Here is a 14784-nt window from a genome sequence, read left to right on the forward strand (position 1 = left end):
GAAACACCCAGATTGTGTCTGACCAAACAAATGGACACCATGGTCTAGCCAAGTTGACACATGAAATTGACCATTGCAGAGACCACTTGTCCTGCTTACTGTGGAGTCTGTGATGCTTTCTTCACATGACAAGCAGTGGGCTCTCAGGTGTGCCTGCCCCACCACTGACAATGCATTGTGAGCTTGGTTAATTGGTGATTTCTTCTGTCAACCAGATTCCCTCCTTTGGAGAAAAGCTACATGTGGCCCTTGCAGTATGGCCGGGGTTTGGGTTTTTTTTCCCTGTGCTTTTCCTTTTCTCTCTCTCTTTTTTTTTTTTTTTTTTTTTTTTTGAGACAGAGTCTCACCCTGTCACCCAGGCTGGAGTGCAATGGCATGATCTCGGCTCACTGCAACCTCTGCCTCTGGGTTCAACCACCTCAGCCTCCTGAGTAGCTGGGACTACAGGCACCTACCACCACGCCTGGCTAATTTTTTTTGGTATTTTTTTTAGTAGAGATGGGTTTTCACCATGTAGGCCAGGCTGGTCTTGAACTCCTGACTCAGGTGATCTACCCATCTCGGCCTCCCAAAGTGCTGGGATTATAGGCATAAGCCACTGCACCCAGCGCCCCGCCCCCCACTTTTTTTTTTTTTGGCCATCACTTCTTGTCTTTCTATCCAGCTGTCCTGACCTCCCATGCAGATATGCAGGGCCCTCTCTTACAACAGCATTTAAAAGTACACTTTTTTAAACAAAATTTTTATATTTATTTATTTATTTATTTATTTAGGGATGGAGTCTCGCTGTTTCCCAGGCTGGAGTGCAGTGGCACAATCTTGGCTCACTGCAACCCCTGCCTACTGGGTTCAAACCATTCTCCTGCCTCAGCCTCCTAAGTAGCTGGGATTACAGGCGTGCGCCATTAAGCCCGACTAATTTTTGTATTTTTAGTAGAGATGGGGTTTTACCATGTTGGTCAGGCTGGTCTTGAACTCCTGACCTCGTGATCCACCCGCCTTGGCCTCCCAAAGTGCTAGGATTACAGGCGTGAGCCACAGTGCCTGGCCCACTTTTTAATAAAAGTATTACATACGTGCAGAAAATGCACAAACCGTAAAACTGCAGCTCAGTGCGTTTTCACCAAATTCATTATGAGCCTCCTTATGTAACCAACCCCAGACTGGGAGGTAGAGCATCAGCACTCCCAGAAACCTCCCTCCTGTTGCTGTGCTGGTCCCCTCCCCCTAGCCCCAAGCCCCACCTCTATTCTAACTCCTAGCACCAGACATGTGTTTTGCATTTTCTTTTGTTGAATTTTATGTAATGGGACAATGCATTGTTTTTTTTTTTTTTTTTTTTTTTTTTTCCCCACCATAGCATAGTTTTGCATGTGGGAAAGACCATGCTGGAAATACTCTGAGCAACTTTGTCCCCTCCTTCCATCTGTCTTTGCAAGCGTGGCTTCTCTGTTACACATGGGACATTGTGCCAGAGACTGTGGACATATGTAGTTGCCCAAGAGATGTTACAGAACAGCAATCAGAGGCTCTGTGGGGAAACTGGGAAGGGGCCCTGCCTCAGCCAGGCAGGCTCAGGGCAGTTCTCAAAACAGGCTGGCTTCAGCCCCCTCCTGCATCCTTTGAGGAAGCCCCTGTAAGGGAGAGCAGTCCTCCTGATTGGCCCTGGGGAGTAACGGTGCTGCAGGAACTTGTGGGAACTTGTCCTCCTTGGCAGAGTCCCAGCTAAGTTGCTGTCACCCTTGACCCACCTGCTCTCACCTCTTGGGGACCTCTTGTTCTCTGTGAGCTGCTGGTCCCTGATAGACTAGTTGCTGATAAGCATTGTGGTTATCAATTTCCCACATTGCACCCTCTTGATAAGGCACCAATGAAGCTCTCTGCTCCAGTGGGGCTGCCTGTGGGGGTGTGTCTTCATCTCCTTCAGTGCCTTCTTTCCTCTTCCAGACCCTAAGTAGGCTATCACCCAAGGCTGTATCCTCCTGTCCTTTATTACATTACTTTTCATCACAGATCTTATTTCCTCCCATACCTCCTGCCATCCCAACGTTATCCCAGGCCCAACCTGCCTTTCCACTAGCCAGTGGGACCATTTCTCATAGGCTTCTGGCCGGTGCCTCAGACTCCTGCTCCTAAAAACATCCTCTTTTCTCCTGCCATCATTGTGCCACTGTCCTTGCCCAGCTCTCCCCAACCCACCAGTCGCCAGTCCTCTTTCTTCCACCTGCAGGATCCCCATGTGCCGCCCCTCTTCCCAGGTCCCTTGCCACCACCCTTTTACTCTCCCTGCGTAGCTCTGTCTAGAGCGCTGACAGTGTTGACTGCCCTTCCTGCCTCGTCCCTCTCCATCTCCAGATTCCCTTCCTCATCATCTGATGCCTTTTTAGGGTCAACCTTCAATTGCTGCTCAGTGCCTAGGGGACAAAGCATCATTAGCTGGCCTGCCATCCCAAGCCCTCCAGGACGTATCCCCAGCCACTCAGCTCAGTGGAGAATCCATGATTTTCCAGGCGTCCTCAGTTGCACTTCTGCCTTTTCCATGCCTGCCACGTTTGCTGGTGCTGCTTCTATGGGACATAGCGCTTTAGAGCTGGACAGACACAGGGGAATCACAGAGCTCCAGCCCCTCCTCTCACAGGGCATCCTGGTATTTCCTGCATGCCACCAGCCCATTGTCTTGCAGAGCTTTTCCGGATGGATGATCCCAGCCGGAAGTGATCTTTCCCTTCTTGAACTCCACTGCACTTAACCATGTGGCTCTTACCTTGTACTAGAGTTAATTTTGTATCTGAATATTCAGCCTTCCTGTGGTAGACAGAATAGGGTCAACTCTCTCTCCTCCCCCAATGATGTCCACTTCTGAGTCCCTGGAACCTGTGGCTATATTATGTTACACGCAAAGGGGAATTAAGTTGCAGATGGAATTGAGGCTGCTAATCAGCTGGCTTTGAGATGAGGAGATAATCCTGGATTATCCGTGTGGACCCGGTGTCATCACAGTGGAGGAGGGAGGCAGAAGAGTCAGTGTCAGAGTGGTGTGATGTGAGAGGTGCTACCAGCCATACTGGCTGCGAAGACGGAGGAAGGGGTCACAAGCCAAGGAATGTGGGTGGTCTCTAGCTGGAAAAGGCATTGAATGGATGCTCCTTTAGAGACTCTTTCTCAGTGGGGAAGGAACGCAGCCATGGCAACACCTTGATTTTGGCCCACTGAGATCTGTGCCAGACTTCTGACCTCCCTAACTGTAAGATTAAAAATTTGCATTGATTTCAACCCCTAATTTTGTGGTGATTTGTTACAGTGGCAATGGAAAACTGATACTCTCCAGCTAGATTTTAAGCACTGAGAGGGCAGAGACATTCCTTATGCTTCTTTATGTACCCCACAGGGTGTGGCATAGTGCCTTATATACCTTCAGCACTCAGTTAATGTTTGCTGTATGGTTCCAGGAAGCTTGGTAAAGAGGGCAAAGCTGGCTTTCATGCCTCCTTCTGCCCTCAGAGCCCCTTAATGCCCTCCTGGGCTGCCATTCTGGCGCCTGGTCATCAACCTTTTCTGGATTTCATTCCTGATTTTATTTAATCTCTATTAATGAATGATATCTCAAGGTTGGACCCTTCCTGGGAATATTTGCATATAAAAGGCTAGCCCTGTAGTTATAAACAGACCCACACTCAAAGGCGCTAAGGGATAGTGGTGGAACAGCCAAGTGATGATGTTGATGGTGTGGTCCTAACCCTCTGGAGAATAAGGAGACAGAAGACATGGACCCTAACCTTTGCTTCTCCGCCAACATCCTGGGTGTCATTAGAGAAACCACATAACCTTTCTGACCCTGAGAAGAGCTCAAGAAGCTCTGCTCATCTCACAGGGCAGCCGAACTGAGCCCCTCAGACTGGGGTAGTCTTACCCCACTGTGCCGAAGAGTGTGGAAAGCCACAGGATAAATGAGGTGCATCTTCCAGTTGTCTCTATTATAAATGATATTTTTATATTAAAACAAACATGAGTGCGTTCCAGGCAAATTGTCTCACTTGCTGAATTTCTATGCAGGCTGCCCTATCCCCATTTCCAGAGGAGGCCTGGAGTTGCAGCCAGCAGGTCCCAGGCTGAGGGCCTTGCTCTTGCTTGCACTTTCCCTTCTCACCAGAGATGGGACTTCTCCCTTTAACCATACCCTGGGCTCAGGCAGGTGAGCAGAGCCCTGGCTGCCTGCTTGCCCTCTGGGACGACCACACTTCTCCCTTTTTCCCCCCCAAGGCTTAGTTCCTGATCCTCTTGCCTCACCTCCTGGTGTGATCAGCTGTGTTACCTCCATCTGTTGTGTGGAGCAATGGTGCTTCCCCTTCTGCTCTGACACAGTTAGCTTCTGGCACGCGGGCAGTGGAAGGGCCTTGAGAGATCATGACCACGATCAGAGTTCTGGCCTCAGCTCTGCCACTAGCCAGCTGGGAATCCGACTTCTATGGGGCTCCATTCTTCACTTCTATGGGGCTCCATTCCTCACTGTGACAGACTGGGCTGGAGTAGACAGGCTTAGAAAAGCAGGCAACCAAGAACCCCGACTCAGAACTCTCTCAGGACTCCCAACACCCTCAGGAGGAGACGCAGCCTTCTCATTATGGCTCACAATGCAGTGGTCTGGTCAAGCTTTACCTTGAGGCCTTTGTTTTTATTCACCTCTTGAAACTCTGTGGTCTGGCAAAAATGAATGCCTTGAAGCTCCCAGAACATACCCTATTCTCCCTTATTCCCAGGACTGCTCCTCTGTCTCCATGGCTTTCCTGACCCCTTTCTGCCACTCAATCCCTTAGACTCTTACTTACTTTTGGGGGGCTCTGCTAAGTCTTCACTTCCTGAAGCAGCCCTTCGGACCCCCTCCTGCTCAGAATTGGTTGGGGGCTACTTTCTTGCAGGGTATGAACTTGATTTGGGTGCGATTCTAATGCCCTGTTTACTTGTCTGAGTCATCTTTACCTCATAGGGTCTGTCCACTTTTAGAAGGCAAGACATGTGGTTTGTTCCTGTAGAATCCTCGTGCCTAGAATTGTACTGTCTAGCAGGGTCACCCCTAGCTACAGGTGGCTATTGGGCACTTGAAATGTGGCTACTCTGAATTGAAATGTGCTGGAAGTGTCAAATCCACACTGGATTTCAAAGACTCTGTACCAAAAAAATGTAAAATAATTTTACATTCTTGTTCATCACTTTTTATATTGACTACTTGTTGGAGTGATGTCTTAGGGCATACACACTATGTTAAATAAAGCGTATTATTAATTTTACCTGTTTCATTTTAATCTTTTGAATGTGTTGACTAGAAATCTAAAATTTAAAATCACATATAAGGCTTGCATTTATGACTCACACTATGTTTCTGTTAGGCTGCACTGGTATGGAGTGTAGTGCCTGGCACATCTGCTTAATGAACAAACTGGTAGATGGATCTGTGTGAAAGGGTAGGTGACTGTCTTCCCACCTCAGGCTCAGCTCATGTTGCTTTGCTCCAAATATGACCCCACAGCCCGCTCATGCTCAGTGCTTAGAGCTGGGCAGCCTGGCTATCAGTGGTCCGTAGACACGAGTCCCTTAGAGTTGGAGTAACCTGGGATGGAACACCCTACTTTAAGCCTATGGACTCTGACTTGCAGGAACCTTGTGTACCTGTGTCCATATTTCCAGGAATAAAATATTAACATGACATTCTAAACTGAACAGAACAGATGCTCATTTTGATCAATTGCAACATCCCATGATGCCGTAAGGGGTGCTCATTCTTACTGGCACTAGGTGAGGACACATTTCTTACTGGAAATTTCTCGTTTTGTAATATTTTGATTCTGTAATCAAGCAAGATAGACTGATTAGCTTGAGACTTTTTCAAGGAAAGCTCTGCAACCACAAAAGAACAAAGAACCCTTTTCTTAAACAGTAACTGTACCTTTCCTTTGTGTGTAGAACTTTGGCTTTTTCTTCATTCTGTGCTTTATGGAGTCATTGTGTAGGCAGGTTGGAAGGAGGAGTTTAGGAGACTGCTTATCACTATTAGGAGTCTTTGAACTCTGATTTCCTGAGGATTTAGTGATTACTTGGAACAGCTATGGGTGCAGTGAGAACACAGTTTTCTGGAGATGCTACAGCTCTAACTGGGCACAGAAATTCTTGAGTCTGGTTGACATTTTGAAAGCCATATTTTTAGTATACAACAGGTCTCAGATCTTACAATTATACTCAGCATTTACAGAGTGCTTTTACAATTTCCAAAATGCTTTCACACACAGTATCTCATTTGGTCCATACTTTCAGTCCCCTTTTTAACAAAACTCTTCTCAGAGATGTGTACACTTGCTGTCTTCAATTTATTTCTTCTGACTCTTCATTAATCCCCCTAAATTGTGCCTCCAGGCCCACCACTCTGTTGACACAACTCTCATGAAAGGTTTCCATGATGCACAATGTTGCTAAGTCCCATTGTCATTCTCAGTCTTCTCATCTCATTTGACCCAATTGAGTCATTTGACACAGTTGATTGCTCTCTCCTACTTGAAACTCTTTTCTCATTTGGCTTCAAGGACGTCATGCATGCCTGGCTTTTCTCTGACCCCACTGGCAGTTCCTCTCCATCTCCTTGGCTGTTAGCTCCACGTTCCTCCCCACCTTTTTTTTTTTTGAGACAGGGTCTCACTGTGTCACCCGGGCTGGAGTACAGTGGCATGATCCTTGCTCACTGCAGCCTCTACCTCCTGGGCTCAAGCAATTCTCCCAACTCAGTCCCTCCTGGGACTACAGGGTCACACCACCATGCCTGGCTAATTTTTAATTTTTTGTAGAGATTGGCTCTCACTACATAACCCAGACTGGTCCAGAACTCCTTAGCTCAAGCTACTCTCCTGCTGACCCTCCCGTCTCAGCCTCCCAAAGTGCTGGGATTACAGATGTGAGCCACCATGCCCGGCTATTTCCCTGACTTTTAATCCTGGAGCCTCCTAGGCCTCAGATCTCAGATGTCTTGTCCTCTTTAGCTATACTCACTTCACTGGTGATTTCACTGAGTCTCATGGTTTTAAATATCATTAATAAGCTAACAATTCCTAAAGAGTTTTCAAGAGCCTAGATCTCTCCTCTTAATTCCAGTTTCATATATCCAACTACCAACATACTACCTCCACCTGGTTGTCTAAAAACATCTCCAACTTTACATTCCCAAACTGATGCCCTGGGCTTCCTTCTGTGGTCTTCTCCTTTTCATTTAATGCCAACCTCATTCTTCCTCTTGCTAAGAGCAAACACCTCAGAGTATCTGGGTCTTGTCTTTCTTCACAGCCTCTAACATCGTCTCATCCTGAATGTGGCCATGTCTCATAGTTTCTACTGCTGTCACCCTGGTGTGAACCGCCATCATCTCCTGCCTGGATTATCTTAGAAGTCTCCATGCTGGTTTCCCATTTTTGCTCTTACTCAGCACATTCTGATCTCAACAGAGCTCTCAGAGTGATCCTGTTAAAATAAGAATGGGATCATGTTGCTCCTTTACTCAACCAGCTGCCACATAGCCAGAGTAAAACCAAAATCCTTCCAGGACCATTGCATAGGACCTTAGAGGCCCTATGCAATGTGGCACTCTCCTGACCTCAGACTATTCTCCTCCACTTTGTTCCATACCAGCCATACTGGCCTCCTTGCTTTGTCATTCAGTTCTAGGTGACATGTCTGTCTTGCAGTTTTGCATTTGCTTTTCTCTGGATGATTTCTCTTCAGAGAGCCTCACGTCTTTCTCCCTTTTCCCCTTTATACCTTTTACTCAAATGTCTCCTTTTCACTGATAACTTCCCTGACCACCCTACTTAAACAGGCAACCCCTGATATCTACTTTTCCCTACTCCCCTTTCCTATGTATTTTTTTTTCCCATGGTACTTAATGCCATCTAACATACTATATATTTTGCTTAATTTATATCATCAATCATCTGTCTCAATTAAACTGTCAGATGCATGAGGGCAATGGTTTTTATTTCCATTGCTGTGTCCCCCAACACCTAGAACAGCCTTACCTACAGGGCAAGCTCATTAAGTATTTGTAAATAAATGAACAGTCCTAGAAAATAAGCATTGTTCTTCTTCTTTTCTCCACTACATGAAGGAATTGAGAGCTCAGCAAGACCCGAAACCAAACCAAATATTCACACATATACACACATACACAATACACACATACACACACACAGAGACACGCACAGACATACATACACATACACATACAAAATAAAACTTAACCCAGCACAGGTATAGCATAACTAAAGTGTTTGACTTGCGGAGGGGGTAAGAACGCTGGGTCAAGATAGGGTGTAGACCACTTGTGTTAGGTCTGTTTGGTCTGGTTACCAAAAGAGGCTTCTAAGTAAGCCACAAACTAAAAACATTCAGGCTAATGTTTTACAAATGTATATTTTAAAATCATTGTGTAAACTTCTCATTAAATATTTTCACAATGATATAAAAGCAATAGTCATTAACTCTCAGCACAATAGCAAGATTTATTTGTCATCAGGAAGTTTGAAACTTCATGGCAATAGAAGTGCAAAATTCTTAAACATGAGACTCAATTAGAGAAGCCTCAGGCTCTCTCATGCCAATATTTCTGGATCCTCGAGGTTTCAGCAGTAGGTTGCCAAATGCTGCTTAACAGGCACGAGTGACAGCTCAGAGGGTACCTCTTCCACCATGATGCTGCGAAGCCCAGTTTTAGATTATACAGATGAGAAAATCATGTTTCAAGTCTCATTTTGAAATTTCTTTCCCTTTTGCTGGAAGACTTTCTTAGCCCCCCAGAACTGATTAGATCCCCCTTGCAGTTAGGGCTGGCTTCATGGATGTGCCATCTGTGAGTCACACAGGTCCCCACCTTTAGAAGGGCCTCACACTTGGTTTAATGCTTCGCTATCACTGTTTTAACATTCTTCATCATTTTTGAACAAAGGCCCCACATTTTCATTTTGCTCTGTGCCCCACAGCGGCCAACTCATACCAATAACTCATAGCGGGTGAAGTAAGAAGCACTAAGGAAGGACCAGGACGGACAAAGCAAGAGCCAGCTTCAATTATGTTTAAACGATCATAGATGAGGTTGAGTTATTTGGTAGTTTTATGAAATTTATTTGCATAAATTTCCTGCACATGTTTGGCCATTGCTTCATTTAATGATTCATTAAATTTTGTTCCATTTAAATAGCAGTTTCAAAATTCATTTCATTATGTTCTGATTGTTTTCCAGAACTCATAAATCCAAGTTTACTGACATGGCATGTTATCCTTGGTAATACATTTTAACATTATGCTGTTCTTCTGATGAAAGGGGGGGAAATGCAATATCCTAATTGCTACATTCTTTTTACCTTTAAATTTTCTTTGCTTCTGAAAAGCTCATTTTTCAAAGTTGAAATCTTAAAACAATAATTGCATACCCAAGGGCTTATAAAGGCTAGACAGGTCATGTACCTAAAAGAAAGAGACCAGGTGTGGATGATGGGGACTGTGGCAAACTGGAGAGCATGTGCTACTCAAAGGGGCCTCTGCTGTCACTCCAGCTCACTGAGATCATGGGGAATGTAGGCCTGGTGTTATGAGATATTTCTTTCTCTAACAAAGGGACCTCAAACATAGAAATTTATGTGAAATCTCTTGCTTTTTGAAAACATGGGCTCAAGTAAAGCACCATGTGGTTACTCTTGCAGAGGTAATTTTTCACTTTGTGAAAATTTTTCATAAGTGAAATTCATAATTCCTTCACTTTGTCCCAACTAGCACTGACATATTTTTCATTTCTCTCATTTGATAAACTTTTTAATATAAGGAGTAAAGCGTGTCTAATTTCATCTTGAGGTTCCTTAGAGAGAACTTCTGTAACATTTAACTTTTGTGAAGAAATATTAAGTTTGAAATCCAATGACAGCAACCCACCTGGTTAGCTAACCTCCTGTGAGTGGGAAGAGACATTTGGTACAACTTCCGATGTTCTGGCAACCTCCAGGAGCGTCTCCATCATGGCTAATCGTGCTATGTGCTCTGTGTAGCACTGTGCGATAGAAACATAATGGAAGCCACAAATGGAATTAAAATTTTTCTATAGCAGCCACATTAAAAAAGAGAGACAAGTGAAATTAATTTTAATAAAATATTTTAACTGTATCTAAAATATTACCATTTCAACCTGTGATCAATATAAAAATTATTAATGAGATATTTTACCTTCTTCTCTTTTATACGACATTAAAAAAAATCCTGTGTATATTTTCTACTTAAAACACATCTCAATTCAGACTAGCTGCATTTCAAGTGTTCAATAGCCATACAGGGCTAGTGGCTGCCATATTGTAAAGTTCAGGTCTTGCTGTGCTTTTGCACTCAGTCACTCAGGAAGTTGGTAGGTTTAATAGTTTTGCTTAGTAATTTGGACTCTTTGGACTCTTTGCCCTTCTCACTCCATTGATTTGCCCCGAAGTATTAAGCGCAGAATTCTGACACCCAGCTGGGGTTTAGCATTTGCCTGGTATCTTAGTTTGGGCTCCTGTCACAAAATGTCATAGATTAGGTGGCTTATTAACAACACACATTTATTTCAGATAGTTCTGGAACATGGAATTCTGAGATCAGGATGTCAACATGGCCGAGTTCTAGTGAAGAGCTTCTTCCAGGCTATAGACGGTCGGCTTTTCCTCACATGGAGGAAAGAGGACAAAAAAAGCTGCCTGGGGTTCCTTTCATAAGGGCACCAATTCCCCTTACGAGGGCTCCACTCTCATGAGCTAATCACCTTCCAAAGGCCCTGCCTCCTGATTCCATCACTTAGGGCTTAAGATTTTTCAATCTTGAATTTTGCAGACACAAACATTTAGTCCATAACACAGTTTGAGAATATTTGGGCAGGGAAGTAACAGCAACAGAAAAATAGGAGGTATGACTAAATTTGAAAATGCTTAAAATAGTTGCAGTGGTCGTACTTAAAATTTCTGGGTGACAGTGTCCAATAGGTGTAGGAAGAGTTTGCCTCTTACAGCGAGAGGGGTGGGGGTTAGACACGTGCAACTAACTACGGAGATAACAGGTATCACTCAGAACTCAGGTGGTTTGGATGGGAGGCAGGCAAAGGCTTCTGTATTGGGGCAGATGAGCAAGGAGAGGGTGCTCTTTGCCTCTGGCTGCAGAAACCAACTCACCTAGCCTTGGAGGAACCTGTGGGTGATTTACAATATCCAAGAGGTATGGGATATGAAAAACCCGGGTATTGATGTTGAGGTGAAGTGAAGGTGTGCTTCAATGCTTAGTCAGGAGATGGCAAGAGGAGTTTAGAGGGCAGTCTGGTTCTAGGTCTCTGGGCAGATTCCATCTAGTGGGGTCCAGAGATAAACCTGAAGTTTGGTGTCTCCCTTGTGATGGTGGTGGGGAAATGCTTCTGGCCACTGTTATGGTTCATTAGTCCAAACTTTCTCTGTGGAGGGTATAAAGCTTCTCTTTTCTCTCCCAAATTAGTATATGCTACCTTTCACCCTTTGGTTATTGTTGCCTTTCTGCATTTGCATAGATGTTTGCCCTGGTTTCCATTAGTTGCCGTTTTTACTAGTTTGGTTCTGCATTTTGTCAACAGGAATGATTTTGCTGCAGATTGAAAACATAAGTATTTGGCTGAAAATTCTGTAATTGGGGGTTTTAATCTTCTAAACCAAAATAACATGGCAAAATTTAGGTAGTTCTTGATATAGGATATGCTTAGGGAGTGAGAATGTTGATTTGGTGTTCAGGTCAGGCTGAGGAATAACCTTAAGAACTTGAATCCAAGTATGAGTTGCTAGAGTGGGCTACATGAGATTGTAGGTACAAGGGCATAATCATGACCCTAGAGAGAATTTGGGTTGCCTATGTTATTTTACTTGTATAATTTCTCTTGCTTGGAAATCACTCCCTTTTCTTCAACACTAATTTTAAAAAAATAAGTATTTTCTCCAATAGTTATTTAAGAATTTCCTTCACAATTCTTATTAAATCAATCCACTCATTCATGCATGCATGCATTCATTTATTAAATATATTCCTCAGTGTACAAACATTTATTAGACACCAAATGCCGAGCACTGGGCTAGGTGCCGGAGATTGAAAATCAGTGAAGCCATGGTCTCCATCCCTAAGAAGCTCAGCACCTGGCAAATTCTTCACACTTCAACCCACCTTGGGTCACCGGAGTCTATCCAGTCATTTCTCAGTATTCATTTAACTGGTTTTGTGTTCAATTTGTGTTTATTCCTAGTAGAAGTGGCTTGCCTTCCATAAGTGACTAGGCATTTTCACAAGACAAAATTATGCTTTCTTCTTTCCTTATCATCATAGAGCCTGGTATTCTGTACAGAGTAGGCTCTAATACACATTGTTAACTGAGGGACGACTTTCTAAGGTAAATAAATGGGGTCAGCTGATTATTACTTATACACACGATTATTGATATTACTAGTAGAAATTTGAGGGTTGTTGATGATGTAGTCAACTGATAAGAAAAGCCTCTATTGCCAATCTGTAGACTAAACACAGCCTCTGTTATCTTCGTATGCACCAGATACCCTGTAGACAACCTCTTGCAAAAGTGCAGCAGTATGTTTGATTTTTAATGACAGGAGGATTAAATTAAAGTTATATCTACACGGATGTCTTCCTTGTGTGTTGCAACTGTTCAAGAAGTATGGTTTGGGAAGGTTCCCTAATGAAGTGCATAAACAGTAATTTTCTTTCAAACTGTCAATGAAGATTGCTGTATTACTCAATTGAATTTCAGTGACCCCTTACTCTAGAAGGAACCCAGGAGAGAACACATTTTTACAAATAATACACTTTGCTTTCTTTGCTTTGCAGCTCTGATAATTTTGTTCCTGTCTTTGAGTCTGTCAAATAACAAGGAGGCTGCTTGTTTCTTAGGACAAAGGTATTTGCAGGGAAACTGATCAAAGTATTTTTATTAATAATCTCATTATTATTAATAATCTCATTACTGAGGCATCACCAATGCTTTTGTGCATTTGAGGGTACCAAATAGATTAAAGTTTTATTCTGGAAACTCTGGAGCCATACAAGAACAAAGAAGCTTACGAGCACAGTGGGTGGTGGTTCTTCCCTGGCTAAGGCACATTTGTGCTTGGGAGAACTGCTGTCCTATTTCTGCAGCATTGCAACCCTCTGGTAAGGGGTCTTCTGCTGAATTGGCCATAGGAGCCCTTAAAGGTAGTCATGACTACAGGCTATACTATTGTTAATGAGATTTTCTTTCTGACAGGGCACCAACATGCTCCTTGAAAAAAGGTAAAAGGAAGGCTCATTACAGCTACATGCAGAGGCTACTAGCAAATGAGAACAAATTTGCCCTTTGCTTTGGTGGGAATCGGGAGGAAAAGGGGAATTGTGATGGAAGGTAGAGATACACTCTCCTTCTTATGTCCATATTCATAGCATTCAATCTTAGAATAATGGATACAGTCTCCCAGTTTTCATTCTCATACATTCTATACACATTTTCTGCCTTGGACTGGGCATCTAAGTGGTTAGAACATTTGACCAAAGAGGCCGAGGCTGAATTGCTTCCCACAGAGAACAATGAACTTTACAGCCCACATTTCTCCGTATTTGTTCTTCATCACTCTCTATTCATCCAATTGTGGTTTTCCTGTCCCTGCTTCCCCCTCCCCACCACCCCAGTTTCTGAATAGTGTACCAGGGGTTTAAGACCCTGTTTGTCACCTTAGCACTGTGCTTATTCTAAGAGTTTGTGTGGAGCTTCTGGGGAGGGTTGGGTGGTATGACGACAGAGTGGGGCATGAACCTTCTGTCCTTGTTTTGAACGCAACAATTTTACATATTGATCTAGTCTTTAGGAAATTAAACAATGAAAAAGCTGACATTTTTATGGCACGTCAAAGCTTATAAGCAACTTCCCATACAGTATTTCATTTAATTCAAACAATTTAGGAATTGTTACAACTCTAGAGGGGCTAAGTGACATGCCCAAAGCCACTGACTCATTGTGACAAAGCTTTTTTTTTTTTTTTTTTTTTTTTTTTTTTAGACAGTCTTACTCTGTCACCCAGGCTGCAGTGCAGTGGTGTGAACATGGCTCACCACAGCCTCAACCTCCTGGGCTCAGGTGATCCTCCCACCTCAGCCTCCCAAGTAGCTGGGACTACAGGTGCATACCACCACACTTGGCTACTTTTTTCATTTTTTTGTAGAGAAAAAATGGGTCTCACCATGTTGCCCAGACTGGTCTCAAACTCTTGAGCTCAAATCATCCTCCCACCTTGGTCTCCCAAAGTGCTGGGATTACAGGTGTGAGCCAGCATCCCCGGCCCAGAGCTGAGTCTTAATACTGAGACTAACGCCTTTTTCATTCTCCAGGGGAGAAGGCAGAGGCCACAAAGGTGTGTGAAATGTTGAGCAGGGCAAATGGATCCTGGAGCCCAGGGTCGGGGCTGCTGAGCAAGAGAAAAATGCATCCTATTTCTCAGTTTTATGAAGAATAAGCTTGAGATCTTGAATGCCTGGCTGGCTCACAAGAAGCTGAGGGGTAACAGAGGTCAGACTAAGTTTTCTGGAGGAGAAACTGCTCCTGGGGTCCTCCTTGACTGGGTTTGAGGCAGTGCCCTGGCCTGGGAGAGCAGGCAGTGGGTCATCGGGATCCCTTTGTTTATTTGGGTGTTTTCTCTTCCCTACATGAAGCATACAGTGGTGAGTGCTTGATAGGACAGAGTCCTA

The sequence above is a fragment of the Macaca thibetana genome, chromosome 17 (assembly GCF_024542745.1).
Source record: "Macaca thibetana thibetana isolate TM-01 chromosome 17, ASM2454274v1, whole genome shotgun sequence".
Taxonomy (NCBI): domain Eukaryota; kingdom Metazoa; phylum Chordata; class Mammalia; order Primates; family Cercopithecidae; genus Macaca; species Macaca thibetana.